Source organism: Botryllus schlosseri, chromosome 7 (genome assembly GCF_051294905.1).
Source record: "Botryllus schlosseri isolate E-star chromosome 7, Bs_hap1, whole genome shotgun sequence".
Lineage (NCBI taxonomy): Eukaryota > Metazoa > Chordata > Ascidiacea > Stolidobranchia > Styelidae > Botryllus > Botryllus schlosseri.
The window spans coordinates 9,472,235-9,491,902 of record NC_137242.1 but is presented as its reverse complement, the minus strand read 5'-3'; positions in this window follow the sequence as shown (position 1 = coordinate 9,491,902).

Sequence of the window (19,668 nt, the reverse complement as noted above, 5' to 3'; positions counted from 1 at the left end):
CCAAATAAGATTAAAGTCTCATTTTATGGCGTCCTTGATTCAATTAATATTAAGAAACAATAACCGTTTGTAGAAATTGTTATCAGAAGTAATATCGTGTATGATATATGCTATTCATAATAAATTATATGATTGGCATTGTACCGCAATGATTGGTATGGTCACAAAAGCGAATGGTGTCCAGGTGTGATGTGAAAATAGCCAATAAACTAGGTATTACAGGCACTCATGACTCATAAAGTTATTATGACGATGAAAGGACATTTTTCCTACTCGACTCCCGAAAGAAAGAACCGCTTTAACTTAATTTAGGTTGTGGTTGACCTTTTTTTAGTCATCCTTTGCTTTCACTGCCGTCGAAATTCACGTTTCACGTCATTTATGACGTTTTTTAGTTGTGTCTGTGCAATCGCCTGGATTTCAAAGTCATATAGAGGAGAACGAATTGCCAAAAAGCAGGACATTCGAGTGTCCTCGGAGACATTTTTGATTTATTAGAAAAGGAGGACGTATATGGTTGACTCAGTTGGTTTTGTTCCGTTGTTAACCATGTAGGATATTTGTGAGAAATACTTTAGCAGGTTACATTTCGTTTAAAGGTGCTTTGAAGTGGTACATTATAACTTGATAACGCTGCACAGATGAAATCTACCAGTTCATTGAAAATAAGTGTCGCGTATTGAAAAGATTAATTTTAATATCTCAATAATGGTGATTTATTTTTGAGTAGTTCCAGAAATAATATTCTCAGTGAAAATATCACCTGTCATATAATCTCACACTCATGTGTGGTTGAGATGAAATTGTACTTTGTCAACAGACCAAATACTGAAGATTCGTATGTATGCTCTAGAGCCGCGGTCCCCACACTGGGGTCCGTACAGCAGTTCGAGAAAGCCCTCAATGAGAATTTACTCAATATGCAAAACCGAATCCCGAAACCGAGAGGATGCTGTACATCATGCGGTATGCAAAGCCAAATCAAACATTGATGACCTAGTTTGCAGCACAACAAGTGCACTCATTCCATTAAACCAGTTCTTCCCGGCCCTTTTCAGTTCGCGAATAACTTTTTTGTGCGACTCACAACGAGATATACCCAAAAGAATAAAAAACAAATTAATGCGAAAAGAGGCAATGTATTGCATACACATGCAATTTACTATTAATGCTAAAGTTGAGCTTGTATGTTGGATATCATCAGATCAAGTCTAGACCTGGTTGTTGACTAGCTCGCAAGCAATGTATCATAAGGAACGTCCGTCATTGGGCTGTTCCGAGCTTTGCAGTTAGTTACAGCTACAGATTAGAAGCCGGTCTCACAAAGATGCGGAAGGGGTGGAATGGCGGGAAAAATTTGCTGGTCATCACTATGACTAATTGAATAGAAAACTGACCAACCTGAAATAGCTGGAAAACTGACTGGGAAGCACTGCATTAAACGATCAACGTATTTGATAGTTTTCGTTTCTTATTTTCATTGGTATTTTTTTACTTCTACCAATAGCATTCTTTGGTGCTCACAGGGCTTTGGACAAGTTTGGGTACCGCTATTATAGAGCTTGTACGAGATAAATCCTCTCCAACCCAAATCTGTCCTCCGCAAGAGGTCGTTGCGTGATCGATGAATAAATATCCCCTCGTATTCCGCAAGCTGTCGCTAAGGGGTAATTATATCTTATGTACCTCGCCCATTCACATTTAATGAGTGTCGGGAATTCGTGAAAAATCGTCAAATAGTTGACAATGCAGCAGAGCATATGATAACCTTAAGTTCCCGCTACGCTGCGCGCATACCAGGTGACAGAAAACAACAAGTCTGTTTCTTACAAGCCGTGGAAAATCACCAGCAAAGATTCCAAATTTCGAATAAGCAACCTATTCATCCACCTGATTAGTGTTGGATTTTTGTCAAATTAATCCATTTCTTTTGTTATATTGTTTCGTTTCATTATACATTTCCCTGTTGTGTTGTTACGTTAATTAAATACTTCGATGTTGATAATGTCGCTGTGCCAGTGGGTGGTACTTCCACAGTTAAATTCTTTTACATGGTGAATCGTGAAAAAAAGATGATCAGTGTTAGGTAGTTTTGAGGATTGCTAAAGCAGTGTGCAATATGAAAATGATGTCCCGAACTCAGAATAATAGCTGTAGCGATTTTTTCTATCACGCCAAAACCATACCAGTTGCACAAACCCCGGTATTTATTGCATCGCGGCACTGAAATTATAGCAGATCCCCATTTTCACCAGATATTCCACCACCTCTAGATGCACACAGATACAAGGGATGAGTACCATAAAAAAATTGCTAGAATACGTTTTTAACATACAAGAAATGGGAAACGAACTGAAAATCACGGCTTTTTGAAAGTCGGTCTATTCTGAATAACCCCATAGTATCGGCGAAAAGATAGGTTATTGTGGAACATAAATTCAAATGATTATAATCCGCAATTCCAATTTGACATTGTTTTCTGTACAAGTAAACAAGTTTTAAATCCGCCAGCTCATAAAGATACGATAGGCCTAAAATGAGTCGACTGGCTATTTGATATTAAATCATGGTTTGAAACAGCGTCTGGTAGTAGGCTGAAGCATGGCAATTGCGGTAACGACAAATATCTCTGTCAAATTCATGCGAATCCAGCCTAAAACCCCAGTCGCAAATACGGTACTTAGGTACGGTTGAGTGAGGTGATGTGTGGGGCCCGTCTGTTCTTCTGTAGAAATCCATAAAACCGATGCAGGTGGATTCTATCGTTCATGTTTACTAAACAATGGAAAAGAACACGCGACGGCACTGTCATGTATAAACATAAAGATATTTAATTGGATAAAAGTATTACCACGATGAGATTGTTTACGCTATTAATCATTGTTATTGCCGTATCTGATTGATGAGGTGTATTGATACAATAGACTTAGCAGCGTTCCCGGAAGAATATATTGAGTTGTTTTTCAACAAATTTTGTTGGAATTTATAGTTTATGTTGGTTATGATTTAACACAACGCAAAGCGCAATCGGAATGCTATTACTAATGCCATTGCCATTATCGCGACGCTCGTGCCGATGATAAGCTTGTGTTGGCGGTCGCGATGTCCTCATTAAATAATGCAGGACATATCTCTTATTGTGTGACACCCGGCTATCTCTAACAAAATTCCAACTGTTGACGCCTGCGATTTTGAATACGTGATGCATGTTTAAAATTATCCTTTTACGATCGCAAATATCGGGATTGTTACCTTGTGTTATTCTTTTTTCCTCTTCTCTTTAAAGCCTTGTATGCTTGTCTGAATCTCCGTCTGCCTTGGTGAGTGGCAATAGAAAAGATTTCTTATGGAGATAAATAGCTAATATTGATTGACGTCTAAAATTCGAAATATACGGTAACTGTATGCATATACCAACTATTACACGAGGTACTTTTGGTTGTGAAAAATTCATTTAATGGAATATAGGACAATCTATCATGTGTGTATCGAGGGCAGTTGAACAGTATGTGCAGAATGATTACACTGTCACCGTAGCAATCTTCCAAATATATAGTTTAATTTTGAAGCAAGTGTTTCATCCTCGCACGCAACGCACGCAAATACGCGTATGGCTTCAAGTTGGTACGGCAGATGAGCGGAAGTAATATTTTCAATTCATAATCCTGTTCCACCCTAATCCAAATTTCATTTCGCGCGCAAATCCAGTCACAAATGCACACTAATGTTGCTGTTGCATGAAGATTCAGCGGCACTTCGAATCCATTTTTCAAATCCGAAAGCGGCTTCGTAAGACTCGTAAATCAAAATCCAAGCCTAGACCTGACCCGAACTTCAAATTCTGTGTCTCAAGTTCAAAACTATGGTAACCGATCAATGTTTGTTAGCCGATGTCTGGTGGGTCGAAGAAATCACGTTAGAATCGGGCATTTTCCAACGACGGCTCGCTTCGGTTGATGCGACAATGCTCAATGTTCATTATACGAAATTCCGATACGACAATCAAAAGCGCCGAAACCTTTCCCTTTACTCTGTACTTCGCTTTACTCTACACGCTTGGGCCACGAACACGAGAAATTTAAACATTTGGTAACATTTTCTCACCACCCGACTGTCAGATGGTATATGCCTCGAAGTCTCGATTCATTCCGAAATATGGAATCTTCTTTACATTTCGACCGCGGTGGGTCTTACACGCGTCTATCGTGTAAAACAATGTTTACCTTGTTCCGGTTGCTAGTAACACATTAGATTGGCTATTGTGACAAGGGGTGACCATCCCGCTGTTTAAAGTTGGTTAATGTTCGGATTTATTTGACAACCGACATTCTCGGAACTCCTAAATTTGCCGAGGCATCGAAATGGTTCAGGAAATCACGAATTTAGCTGCGATCGCAAAGTTCAATGTATAGAGAGCAAACTTATCCGTTTAAGTGTTACCTAGTGCCTAGAAGCAAATATAAATCCGGATCGAGATATATTTTCCGTAACGTCCGGAATACTATACATCCACCAGGCCAATGCTTTCGGCAGTAAAATTCCAATAAATTACGCTATATACAAACCCACTGGCACAAAAGTGTTTGGACTGGAATCAGTGATCCGTGGTAGTGTGATCCGTTATCTTTCATTGAATTAAAATAGCTAGCGTGCCATTTGACAGTGTTATATCAACCCACAAGTCGCTCCTTATAACTGCAAATTCATGACATTTATATGTGGATTAATGTACAAATATATATAAAGCCTACAAGATAGCGTATCGGCGAAGCGTCCGGCTTCTTGATCGGTAGGTCGTGATTCCATCCCCGGCCGGGTCAGACCAAAGACCTGATTGGTAACACTAGTATCCATAGACTTCCCCACTTGGCACTCATGCATTATTGGGATAGCATGGAGTGGGGGTGCAAGACTTCGAAAGCCGTACAAGGCTATATATCTGTACCTTCCTTGTCCAGCGGCATATGCACTTCATGCACACATGGTATGCATGTGCATGTGCATAGATCGTGTGCAAGTGCATGTATATCATGAGTCGGTGTATATGCCGCAAAAACATCAAGGACAAAAATAAATTACGTCCTTTCCTTTCCTTTATATATCGGACCGTTCACAAAAGGATGGATCTGCGAACGAATGTGCGTTGTTTGGTTCGCCATTTAATTTTACTGTATTTATAACCTGTTTGATTACATTGGCGATGAGGTAAGGCCGGTCAATCTTGATACTTAATACAAATAGTTATTGGAACAAAAGTAAATAGATACACAGCACTCATGGTATGAAGCAATATACTGAACTGGGCCTTCGCTGTTCGCTAGGGAGCGTACAATAGCGCAGTATTTGGTTGTTCGCGATGCTCAGTCACCAGTCCGGTATTGCGGCAGTGACAATTACCGAATTCCGACATGTCGGAATCAAGATTTTTCCGTGGTTTGCGAAATTTTCGGAGCAAAATGACAGCGGCAGCGACCACTAGCATTGATAAACAATTTTAATCCACTCGGCGCAATAATTGTGAAGGGTCACCTGCAGATGGATAAAATTATGTCTTGCAGATGGATAAAATCATGTCTTGCAGTTCATAAAGAAGTTCGTTTTAAGCACAGAAAAACACGCGTCAGGAATACTACTACGTGAAATGAATCCGTGTTATAATAACATAGAGTAAGGTATATTGAGATCTCGCCCAATATTGAGATTTCTCGAAACCTCAACTGCTCGAGTGTCCTTGTGTGGTAGGCCTCAATTATCATTTGGCTGCTTATTGGGACTGAACCACCGTGTTAGAATTTCTCAGGCACCACATGATTTGATTTTGATAACGGTGTTTTTGTTTTTCTTCATTATCGCATGTACATTAAGTCGCAGCGTTTTGCCATACCTTACTTGGTCATGATGTCGATCTTTTTTGGCGAGTAAATAAACAAACAATCTGCGAATGGATGTCAGACGTAGATGATTGCACGTATATTCAGTTATCGATGTTGTAATTACTAGTTCAACTCGATCTGACCTTAGTATTGTCGATCGTGGTGGATGCAAACGTTTTAAAAACGATCCATTCGCCATCAAAAGGTCATAAGTGAATGTTACATCATAATCGATAGACTTTGTTGTGGATACGCGTTGCTTAGCGCGGGCCTTGTACTGAGAAGGCTGTTCGTACAAAATCGCCGCAATATTTCATCCGCCGGTAAATATATTAGGTATAATTTTGAAACCTGCTACTTAACTCAATTTCCCATGACGAGCTTGCCAGCATTCTGTTTTGCACAAGCTGCTGGTAATGTGCCAAAGTGAAATTGCAGGTCACCAAGTTATTGGTATAATAATAATATAAACCGCAGTGACTGTCTATTAAGTACACCGTTTCATGTCAAACGTTTGATTAACTTAACCATCATATCTAAATCACGGATACATTTGTAAATTATAGGGAGTTTCTGCGAAAATCTCGTTGGCTATATTTTATTAAATTCTATTAAAAACTCGCATAATCTCGGCAATTCCGTTTCATTATACCCGGAAACTTTGTCGAATATAGAGAATGTTTAGATCTGCCAAGTGACAGTCGCATATGGCGCGTCATAAAGACCCTATTTGCAGATAGTATATCGAGATTGGTGACAAATCCCGCGGTAAATATAGTGGTAAGCTTAGCAATTTGGATTTTGTCGCTATTTCCCAATGTATTTGAATTACGTTGTTGTTATAACAGGGATATCTAAAACTCCGTAGTTTTAGATATCCCTGTTGTTATAAGCGCGCCTTTATATCTTCCTCGGCAACCATATACCGCCCTGCGGTCAGAAATGTACAAGTCTACGTCAAGTTGACATTTCTGCATAATGCAAAGTTCATTTGTTGCAATTCACTCAGTCATTTTGTACCGAGTTACAGGAATATCAGCTTACAAGCTGATGAGATCACATTGCTTGATACGGTACATGTGACTACGTGAGTTTCAATTATAATAGGATTGCGGTTTTGCGATGTTTTTAGTTCATGCTGCGCGTCGTTGCGGTGGGATTTATCACCCTGGAAATAGGAAAAGCTATTTCAAAATGACTACGAAGTACTGACGTCATCGCCCTTAAATGTAGACAGATAAGACTATCTGTTAAGCCTTATCAACAACAACGAAATCCTGTATTATCATTCATTCAGCACAGTTCACTTTACACATTGGTGTGATTATGCACCTTGGTTGTTTACAAATATCCAATTACAATATCTATCGCGGCACTACACCCTATTGATTGTACGGTGATCCTCAGATCGTTTTTTGTGTAATTTGAACTTGAATTTGAATTTGAACTTTTCTGCCCGAAATGCCATTTCGCTTAACAACAATGATATACTCCTCAAATTTCAACTTCATTCTATATTCATCATGTTCCCGATTCCGCCTACAATTCATATATAGAGCATGCCCAGTTCATTACTTTATTGGTATATATATATTTAATAATTTATGAAAGGAGGTTCAATAACATCTTTTTCACATTATTTTTAATTTGTCTGGCACACACAGTGACACACACCCCAAATAAAATTTGGCGTAAATTTGCAGTTTGATTGGTTTCCACCTGACAAATGAAGCAGTTCTACTATTATCAATCTAACAATAAGGCTACATTCAGTAATCGGTAATCGCACTATTTTGGTTGAACCGTTTAGAGCAGTGTTTCTTAACCTTTATCGATCTGAGGAACACTTAGGCTAATCTGCAAGTTTTCGCGAAACCCCACATATTGGCTGAGTCACAAAAACAAAAATCCAGCTCAATACACATCCAACTACACATCGTATATGCTATACATTACTATAGATAAGGGGTTCTTAAAGTATAGCTGGTGACACAAACATGGGTCGCGAAGGGTATAATTTCGGGCCGCGACTGCACCAGAGCGACTTTTTAATATGTACTTGTACGTAAGCCTACTATTTGTTGAATTTCTTGAGACATCAATATTTCTTCGCGCTTCTCACGATTTACTGTTGTTATTTTGTACATGGACATATCGGAGGTCACTGTGTTGGGTACTATGATAATAGCCAATAAGCGAACATGAAAATGAGCCAACAACGCTTGATTATGAAAATGCACCGACCTCTGTATTACACAGGCTGGTTGGAATTCATAGTAACATATGTCCGCAATTGATTTCTCTGGAAAAGACCATCAGATGCCGTTGATATGTTTTAGTGTAGGGGTGTACAACGAGCGGGTTCGGAAAAACGAGACTGCACATTTTGAGGCAAACCTCTGTCGCGCAGAGACATAAGAAGACATTAAGTTTTGGCCAACCTACGCCTAAGCAAAGTGAGGTGCCAAAAAAATCGGCGGCATAAAAAGCTTGACCGAAATTGAACGCTGCTCGTTGGTCGAAACCTACGATATTGATATGTCTGGTGGTCGAAATGGTCCGCACCGAATAGTTCCGTCCTTACAAACTGAGTATAGACAGTACTACAAATGCGACCCCCGGAGGAAAATAATGCATCCCGATTTGAAATCGTGTGTGTCAGACTTGTATCGTAGAGCTGCGTTGCGTACAGTTGTTGTTCGGGCGTTCTTTATGTCAGAATTGCCCGTTAACACGTAGCATACAACTAATATTGAAAATGCTTTTTTTTTTATGTGTGAGGCTTCGGTCGCGAGATGCCACTAAATCTTAGATTTGGGTCGCGGACTAAAATGTCTTCGAACCACTGCAATAGATTATATAATGGTGAACAAAATGAACTATACATCAACGGTGTGTTATCAGAATATAAATCCTTCCAAATATGATTATAACAAACCCTTGTTGTACCGCCGATATGGACGTTAGGGCTCTTCAAAAATGACTTTTTTTCTCAAATCGTACTGGCTACTTGATCAAATTGTTAGGTTACCTAATTTAAGCCTACATACAACATTTGGTTCAATTCCAGCCAGCAACCGCTTTGCTACACGAGAAGAAAGTTTCTATTTATTATATAAAAATAAATAATAAAAAATTTGTAAATTTTCTGTTCACCCTATGAAAGTGTTAGGCTGTCTATAGAAACGATGCTCACCAAATTTGGTAAATTCCAACCAGTGGTTCGCAAACGGCGGGGAACTCCCCACTGGTGGGGAATTCAATGGTTTTTGGTGGCGAATAGACGCATTTGTTCAAAATTATATATAGGACAGTCTACATATTCGTGGAGACACATGCGCAATTACCGTTACCAGTTAACTGCTCTGGAATGTATGTATATCGAAAATTATATTGCGTGTTGTTCACAAAACCTCATTTTAAACTCTGGATGGCTAATCATGGTGTCACAAACGCATCCAGCACGACTAGTTTGACATGAAATAACGCTTTCGCGAAATTTTAACCGTTACTGGTATCGGTTCACAATACGTTTTATGTTGCAGTTATAAGGGATTGTCTTGCGTACTGGTGTGGTTTGGTGTCTTGTGTAGTCAAACCAGCAGATAGCTGCTCTGTGATGAAAAAGGTGTTGGGTAGTGGGGAACAGGACCGTAACTGCCGCACCCCAAACCCTCCAATTGGGGGGAGACCGAGCTCGAAGGGGCCCAAACTAATTTCCGAATTACCATAAATTATAGAGTATTTTTTTGAAATTTATGCCACTTTTTCAAAAAATTTTCGTGCTGGAGGCGCGATTTAATATTGCCGAATATCTTGATTATTGGGTACCCTTCCCCCGCGAAAATACGTAGCTTTTATAGAAATGGATACGTCGGCCTCGGCGATTACTGCGCGTCTACGCACCAAGACATATGAAGTTAGGCCATGTAACACGCGACTCTGAGAAGTGCGCCAGAACGATCAGCAGCGAGAAGAGCTTGGACGAGAAGGAATGCCCTTGTGCTGAGCGAAAACTTCGATATATATACAATATACATATATGTTTAATTGTCCATAGGTGGCTAAATGGCTGGCGCCGAATGTTCCTGTCCTGGCGATCTGAATACCACAGGACAAATGACATCCCGCAGTGAAAAATTATTTGCCAGTAAAGCAATACCAATTTGACATCGTGTGTGCCTTTTAGTTTTGATGATTTCCATATCTTTTGACATAGCATATGTAGGAGGTCACGAAATAGCATATTGTAACGAAGTCAATATACCAACGGGTCCGCCCGAAAATGTTTAATACTTATTTAGGGGTCTTACCTTTTCCAACGCACCTCAATCAGCTCTACCGGTAAATCTGATTACGTGAGCAGAGAGGGGATAAAAAATTGATAGCAAAATATATGCAATTCCCGATCATATTGACCGATTCAAACACTAATTATATAAATTTTTCGCTCTTCGCGCGTTTAGTCGAAATAAGACGACGCACTAAACAGTAGACCCGATGTAGCTGATAAGTAACGGTGAAAAACGTACAGGCTCAGGGGGCTGAGGGGGTTCTGGGGGATTTGTTTGGTATATCACCATGTGGAGGAGCAAGACCAACGATTTTTTTTTTTGGGGGGGGGGCTGACGAAATGCTGTTACGGTCTTGGTGGGGAATGAAGGCTCGGAATAAATATGAAGTGGGGAATGAAGACAAAAAGGTTGAGAACCACTGCTATAGATAGAACACGCCCTTCACGCTCGGCGAAAAGCACACCACTGACTCATCCGCTCAAGCTTGATGCGCAGACATCTAAGGCCATAAATTCTGCGATCGGCAGAGCGTATGTTGGATAATCCCGCTTGTGCGACAAATCATCGAGACGACAGATTTCGAGGAGGGTTGGTTCGATTTGTTTGAAATAAGGTCAGTCTCGTGTTTGAAATGAGGATAGTTATGCCAGAAATAAGGTCATTCTCATGTTTGGAATAAGGTCAGTCGCTATATTCAATATAAAGTCAGTTGCAGTATCGACATATCCAAGGCAAGATATCACAGTGGTAACACGCCCTAGAAAAGATGCTTGAGTGTCAACACAGTTCGAACACGCCCCAGACACCATGTCCAAATGGCAATACAGGGCGAACACACCCCAGACATGATGTCCGAACACGCCCCAGACACGATGTCCAAGTGACAACGCAGGCCGAACATGCCCCAGACACCATGTCCAAAGAGCAATACCGGGCGAACACACCCCAGACATGATGTCCGAACACGCCCCAGACACGATGTTTGAGTGACAACACAGGCCGAACATGCCCCAGACACCATGTCCAAATGGCAATACAGGGCGAACACACCCCAGATATGATGTCCGAACACGCCCTAGACACGATGTCCGGGTGTTAACACAGGCCGAACACGCCCCAGACACCATGTCCAAATGGCAGCACATGCCGAACACACCCCAGACATGATGTCCGAACCCGCCCCAATCACGATGTCCGAGTGACAACACAGTCCCAACACCCCTCAGACACGATGTAAATAAGGTTGGTCATGTTTGAAATAAGGTCAGTCTCGTGTTCGAAATAAGGATAGTCATTTATGAAATATGGTCAGTCTCATATTGGGAATAAGGATATTTATGTTTGAAATAAGGTCAGCAGTCTCATGTTTGAAATAAGGTCAGTCGCTATACTCAATATAAGGTCAGTTACACTACCAACATATCCTAGGCACGATTATCCATTGGTATCCCAGTCCGAGCACATCCCAGACATGATGGCCGAACACGCCCCAGACACCAGTGTTGACACTCGGACATCGTGCCTGGGGCGTGTTCGGCCTGTGCTGACATTTGGACATGGTGTCTTGAGCGTGTTCGACCTGTGTTGATACTCGGGCATCATGTCTGGGGTGTGTTCGGCCTGCGCTGCCAATCGGACATCGTGTCTGGGACGTATTTGGACATCATGTCTGGGGTGTGTTCGGAACGTGCTGCCATTAGGACATGGTGTCTGAGATGTGTTTGGCCTGTGTTTTCTTTCAGACATGGTGTCTTGTGCGTTTTCGGACATCATATCTGGGATGTGTTCGGACTGGGTTACCAGTACCACTGGGAAATCGTACCTGGTACTGCAACTGACCTCATACATAGTGAATATAGCGACTGACCTTATTTCAAACATGAGACTGACCTTATTTCAAACAAATCTGACCTTATTTCATACAAATCGAACCAACCCTGGAGCAGATTTCGCGTCGACGGAAGGGGCCGTTCGCACTGTTATTTATGAGCCGTGGAGTCGACTTTTATCAAAATACACCAGCCACGGCTGTGTCAACAACAGGAGTCCGTGTACCATCTAAAAATAGCACATTGAACGCTCTCTTATTCCCAATTTCATGCTGGTGACGTCATATTTTGTGATACGATTGTTGATATACAATTTTCTTTCCAATTCTCTACTAGTTGCTGACGATTACCCGTGAAGAGTGTCAGCCGAAAATATTTGAGTTCATTTCAATGTGAATATACTATTCAATAATATACGTTTATTCGAATCAGTGTAACTTCTGCTTGTTTCCTTTCAGATACCAATTCAGAAATACGAGTCTTTACCTTTGAAAGCGTCATCGTATTGTCCGGTCGAAACTCAGCATCGTGATACCAATTGCTTAATTACAAATACGCTTATAAATATGAGAGATAGAATTGGTATTTCAGGAGAACGTTTTTTAAAAATTACGAACCCCAACCTCCTACGCATGCCACTGCACACGTCGTACCACTACAAGATTCACAATTTGACTCCAGATCGGGCCTAATCGCCTGCAACGGCTGCAAGTATTGACAACCAAGACGGGCGTATCATCACAAATCATATGGATGAGTGGAGTGCGTGTCTTGAACTCCACGCGACCACTGGTTGGGAGTGCAAAAGCTTTATTCAGACCCGCAGCAGATCCGTGGGAAAATACTGCATTTCACCGAATGCCGACGGTTTAATTGCCCTCCGTGTCGGCTCATAGTATCGTTTTCGCTAAGCGACGACCTCTGTGCCAAAAGTCGCCACGCAATTACTTGCGGTTATAGGCCGCCACGCGCGGTAGTTTAGTAATCTCAATGGGCAGATCTAATAGCACTAATATGCCCTTTCACCATGCAGTCGAAACTAAATCGCTGTTAAACAGAAAGCATTAATTAATGACGTCAGACGCTTCAGCTCTCAACAATACCGATGATGTGTTTTGCCGGTATGGATGTTGTTTGACTCAAGTTCTCGCTAAGTCTAATCTTGGTATTAAATGGTGTCGGGGTGCTATTAGCTGAAGTGTCTATTGATGCTTTCGTGTAATCGCTCTGATCCTGGAAAAACCAACGTTTCGATATTGTGCACATGAAGTATGCCGTGTAGAGGCTGCATTGGATTTACGATGAAGTTTCAAGGAAAACACCGCATCAACGATGTAGCATTAAGATCATGTTTGTTAGCGGTTTTTTTTTGTGAATCTTTCACATTGTGCCCAATATTGGAGGACTTCTGATACTCATTCGATTCTCGCATTCATGAGATATGGCGGTTGGATGATTGTCATACTGAGCGTATACGAAGCTCTCGTATAGTCATATACCGCGAATTTAGTGAAGCATTTCTCAAAACACTCTCACTTAATTATATATCTGATACACGATCTTTTTCTGATACCTTACTGGGAATGTTTTAGCATCATTAACGTGAATTGGTGTTCCAGTGTCGTTAACCATATGACCTCAATCTGTCTTGTTACATGAAAACTTGCAATATGGCTCCCGGGGACGGCTTCACGTAAAGTACACTATAGTTTTGAATTAGGCTACATATTAGTGAACTTGCCTGATACACATAACTGGGGGATGACAAAGTTTGCGAGCGCCGCATTCTGCAGTAAGCGCTCTCGCCGACCTTATAGATGTCATAAATGTATCTTTAAGTCAATGTCTATCACCATTAACATGTCGTCGTTGGCACTACTATACAATATGACTTCAGTACAGTGATTCTCAACCAGGGTTCCGTGAATAATCTTCAGGGGATCCACGAAACCTCGGCAACATGATTGACGACCTAATTTGTGATATTCTAAGCGAGGGCAGATCATATATAGCAATTTCGCTTCCTCTTCTGCCAAAAATTCAGGGCTTACATCAGCAGAATTGTCCTTCGAGACAAAAAATATCTTACTACTCATTTTAATTGCCTGTAAGCCATTCAGTCAGCTCAGCTGATAGGCACATTGATACAAAGATTGCTGTTTAGAGATGCTTTGTTAGGTTTTGTGGAAAGGATAAAATAGTCGTGTGTATGCTTCATACCAGATTGACTGGAGATATCGATGACGAGTGTCGCTTAGGCTTAGTAGCTTAGTATCTTAGTCGAGTCATTTTCATTTCACCATCGAGTAAAGTCCGAGTCCAAGTCACTGAGTAGAGAGTCGAGTCCGAGTCATAGTGTTGTGACTCCAGTCCGAGTCAAAGACATTATGTTTACTGTTCATTTCTGAGTTCCATCCGGTTCAACCCACTTGTTGCAACTCTACTCGAGTGATGTAGAATGGATTGCATTCATAATATGGTAATTTTCCTCAGTCCTAACAGTTGCTGACCCAATTTTCCAAGTATGAGGACTGATAGACGAAATACAAAAATGTGGCGACTTTATTTCTCCGAAGTTATAATGAAATGTCTGTCTTGGCCTTCCTAGTCTCGAGTCATATGACATGGTTCAAGTCATGCACAATGACTCGAGTACAAGTCGAGATAATACGCATTATACGCCTTTGAAAAAATGACTCGAGTCACCAAAAAATCGTTACTACAGTCGAACTCGAGTTGAGTCATGACTCGAGTCATTATAACCCTGTCTTGAAGTACGGGTCGCGACCCATGTTTGGCCTATCAATTTGGGTGGCGACCGCACCTGACCTACCATTTAATGTAGGTAAATCTTCTAAATTGATTGCGGGATTTTCTTTGCGCTTAGCGTGATCTTCCGTTGATGCTTTGGTCGTTTCGAAGTCAAAGGCTTTGGTATTCATCCCATAAGTGGCACGCGCCGGAATCATGTCACGGCTATGTGGCTTGATAAAGAATAATGTACCTACTTCTATACTACACAAGTCGTTCTGTTGTCATAATATTATTTTTCTGACATTAGGTTTGTCTTGAAATCTCTAAAGCAGAGGTTCTCAAACTTTTTCAGACACACCCCCTTATCGTCATATCACAAAATGAAACCAGAATGCTAGCAATCCCAACGGATAATTTGAAGCCAGGATATGACTGTTCAATGTTCATGAGAGAATTCTCAAATATATGAAATTCGGACTATACACAGAGCAATAACTATGAAATAGAGGTAAATCGCGCCGAGCGCGCAAACATTTTTCAGTTGGCCGCAGCTTCGCGCCCATGCAGATGCTTTCACGCTCCCCAAAGGGGCTGCGACCCCCAGTTTCATAACCACTGCTCTACTGGTTTTGGAGTAAAGATTGTGGCTTATGCAAATCTATTGGAATCGCTCACATGTGTATACCAGCCCAGATTAAAGAAAATTCTTCTTTCGCGAGACGCACTCTATTCCAAATTCGCATTTCTTATTCGCGTGTTGTTTTGGGGATTCCTGCTGTTTGGACTATACTAGGTTCATTTACCAAAAATAGTCAAGCACCGAATTTTGTCTTGCCTTGCAGCTACTAGAAAGCATCTGTTTGGCTCGTGGCTTCGCCATGTTATGTATGTATGATCTACTAACTTTGCATAGTGCACATTGCCCTAATCATTGGTCACACACAAATTCACAGTATAGCATCGGGACTCAATAATGACTCGGCTTCCTTAGTTGCCTTCGCTGTTATTGCACCCTCTAACCCAGGATATATGAACACGCGGCACGCGAACTGATTTGAGATGTCCAAAAATGCTTTTAAAGCATTTTAAAATTCTGAAATTGATTTCAGTTTAAAAATATTGTCGTTGTTGTTCAAAATAAGCTATTCTCCTGTGCCCAACATCACTATTCGTCACTAGCTGATACGGCTTCGGGATAATAATAGCATTCCACGGAGGAAGAATTAGCGGATGTGAATGGGCATATTGCCTTCACTTGTAATGGCCCAGACAGGGCCAAGACCAAGACGCTTAGAAAACGACTTGGGGCTTCCCCACAATACCAAGCTTTACGAAGAGTTGGTTTCCTGCAATCACCATGTATAGCTAACCCCGATGTCAGGTACGCAGCTCATAGCTCAAAATATTATGAAAGTGGTGATCATGGTTCACAACTGTTATGCCACCATGAAACCGGTTATTTAATTCCGAAAATGACGGACTTGGTTGCTCTTATGTTGTTAAATATCAACATTCTTTGGCATCTTAGTTTGCGGCAATATCGGTGCGGGTAAGCAGTGTTCTTAGCCTTGACGCAATGACTCAATTAACCGAATGTCAACATAATTGCGACATCGTACCTTGCGCTTATATTATCATTTTGTGCTATATTTAGGATAAACCTATTAGATTGTGTACATCAAGTATATCGCCAATTACAGTCTATTACTTCCTGGTAGATTATGAGAAGATGATACCACTTTTGTAAACTCGGTATTTAAACGTTCATTTCTGCATTTTGAACTCGGTGCGGACGTGAAAATGAACAGCGGTCAAATGAGAATATCAGAGATTCTGCATGGGTCATACGAACTTAAAGGCACAAATGTGATAAAATACGGGTTCAAAATAGTTATGTTCATCGAGCATGAGCATTGTGATGTAGAACTAGAACTAGAAGTGGCGTGAAACCTTATGTTTTGTCTACCGGATTTTATATAGACCTTAAAACTCGTTTCTAAAGCACCCGTTGTCAGGAGAATTTTGCTGCTGACTCCCGTATTGGCGAGCAACTTCGAGTGGGAAGTACAGGTACACCTGTTGCATACAGCCCCTGATCTGATACCATCAAGTCATAATCCATCAAATATTAGAGTTGACGGGATTTATCGCACGTGGTCCGAGATATGCAGCCGCTGGAGAAAATATATTAGCAATCGGCTGTATGGCGGCCGGCAATTGTATCGTCATAGAGAAGGATTTTAAGTCACAAGTTGATCGTATTGGCTATAATAAGTTCATATACTTCTTGGTAAAAATGCTTATCTACAGTGTATCTCCATAATTAATCTGGGACTAACATCGAGTCTAAGGGTGATTTTGAATTATCACACAACAGTGTCGGTCTTGTTAAATTCATTGAGAATGTAACTGTAACACTAAATTTAGTCAATCTTCTGTGAATATTTCGGGAACAATGCCATTAATTGGCGTATATACATACATGGTGCAGTAACCGTAAACAAATACAAACACACTCATTGCAACGCGTTCTCCGCCCTAAAACACATCTTTTGGTAGGGTATCTTCATCTCTATCACTTCATTGTTTCCATCTTTATTATCCTATAGCAGCAGCGGCTAGTTTTTCTGACAATAACTTTTATATTCATCCTGGAAACAGTTCCTTCATTTTGATTTGGCCTTATATTTCGTTTTGCTGTGGAAAGACTAATAATTTAAATCATTCCTATACATTAGATGTTGAGCAATCTCATATGGGATGCTCCATCTATTCCTCAATCTATTTTACAGGAATGCATCTATTTTTGTATATGAAGCAATAAAATTCATTGAGTTGACTGATTTTGTCGAAATAAGGTAATTCAATGCATTCGCATATTCAATTTCGTTTGCTGGAGACAAAGAACACAAAACATAATCCAAATAATCAATAAGATTAGCCGTGAGTGCATTCTTTCAAGCCGCGTCAACTGTATACATATGCCACATGACAAACAATAGTCATTTATTATGGGATTTCCTCATTACGAACGAAATATCAATCGGTAAATTGAAGATTGTATTTGTTCACTTGTTATAGTTAAAACGAAAAATGCTGAATTATAGTGGTGATCATTGAAGAGGGAAATCCATATAGTCTGAATTTTGCACTGCCCACTTAAAAAATTCGGCTCATTTCAGTACAGATAATTTTACGCATGAATTCATCCACGCTTCGATCCCGCTCATAATGAACAAGTTTAACTGAAATATTCTTAATTGTAGTAACCATTGTCCCGCATCTGACATTATGCAGTGGCTTTGTAAGTACTCTGCTAATGATTTATTATCGTTACCAGTTAGAGTGCTTGGCGCGCGCGAAACGAATCAGCGTGTAGTACTGGGGTCGGCAACCTTTTGCTAGTCGCGGGCCAAACTTCGGGTGTACAACCTTTTGGCGGGACGGATTTTTTCTTAGTACTATATTTTACGCTCACTTCGGTATATCATCCTACATTGCTGCAATCTCAATCATACCAATCCGAAGACACATGTATTTACACTTCAACGACACAGAATAATTGTGACAATTGACGCAGCTTGCTTTGTGAAAGGTTTTCAACTTCTGGTAACAAGTCAGATGAAACAAGAATCAGACCCCATTCAAAATGGACGTCCGAAATACGTGATCTTAGCTTGCTCTTCGTGAATTTCATTGTTCAAAACTATTGTTCACATGCGTCCGTGCTTCCAAAAATCGATGCAATTTCTTTTGCATTGCTGGTCAAGCTGGGATAAAGACCAATTTCAAGAACGTACTCTTTGTCAAAGTCATGCAGCGATATGCTCTTTGTATGAAATTTGTCATTCAATTCAACTGCATCGCATTTCAGAAAGGCCCATTTGAAATTGTCAGGCAATGGTACTGGCGTCCACATTGAACAGAGTACTGAATAGTCAGAATTCATTTTGTAGAGAAGGAATGTCGGAAAAGCGGGTGAATATTCAGTAGTTAAATTTCATATCACAGTTACAAATGTAATGTTGGTACTAGGTTTTCTCTCCTCCAGTATAGGAAAGTGAGCATAATTTTCTTTGTACTGTTGACATTTCCAGAGTCACAGATTTGTTTTGAATGCGCCTCAACATCTCATGTATGTAGTTGTTTTCCCCCTGAAGTTGCAAGTTCAATTTGTTCAGATGTGACGTTAAATGTACCAGGAAAGCAAGATGAGATGCACATTTTCGATTACAAGAGTACGAGTAGGCGATATTTGTATTTTCGAGGAAAGTTACTATTTCATTTCTCAGTTCATACACTCGTGTAAGCATCGTTGCTCGACTCAATGAGCGAACATGACAGATATAGGCCTACATGACATCGCCATATTGATTCTCTGCTTCTAGTAATATCTGGCGTACTGATTCAGTTGATGAGACAAAAATCATATTAACAGTTTTCCCCATTGTGGCCAAAACACTATTCAGGTTTTTTGTCTTGGCACACAATGCCTTCTGGAAAATCAAACCATAGACAGGCTAACTAACATACGGAGGCTAGTTATCTATAATTGAATAGTTTGAGATTCCGTCATTGCGTCTGAGATGCTCCAAGCGTTTTTGAAGCAAAGGAAGAACACCTTTATTGTCACACCCCGTTAGAGTGATTAGCCCTTTAAAAAAGCATGAAACACCTTCGGTTGCGAGATACACCCGATTGATAAGCACTGATCCAGTCTAGTCTATCTCATCTCCTACTTCAACCACCTTTGTTTTATGGCGTAACAATAGACTAATACGATGTAGGCTACTATTATATCGTAGCAATGCCGCATTTTTTTCATGCAGCGCTGCACTGCAGATTAAAACTCATTATGAAGCGGCCGGCCGTATTCTTGTGATAACTAATTATTATGTCGCGGGCCGGATGGGCCGT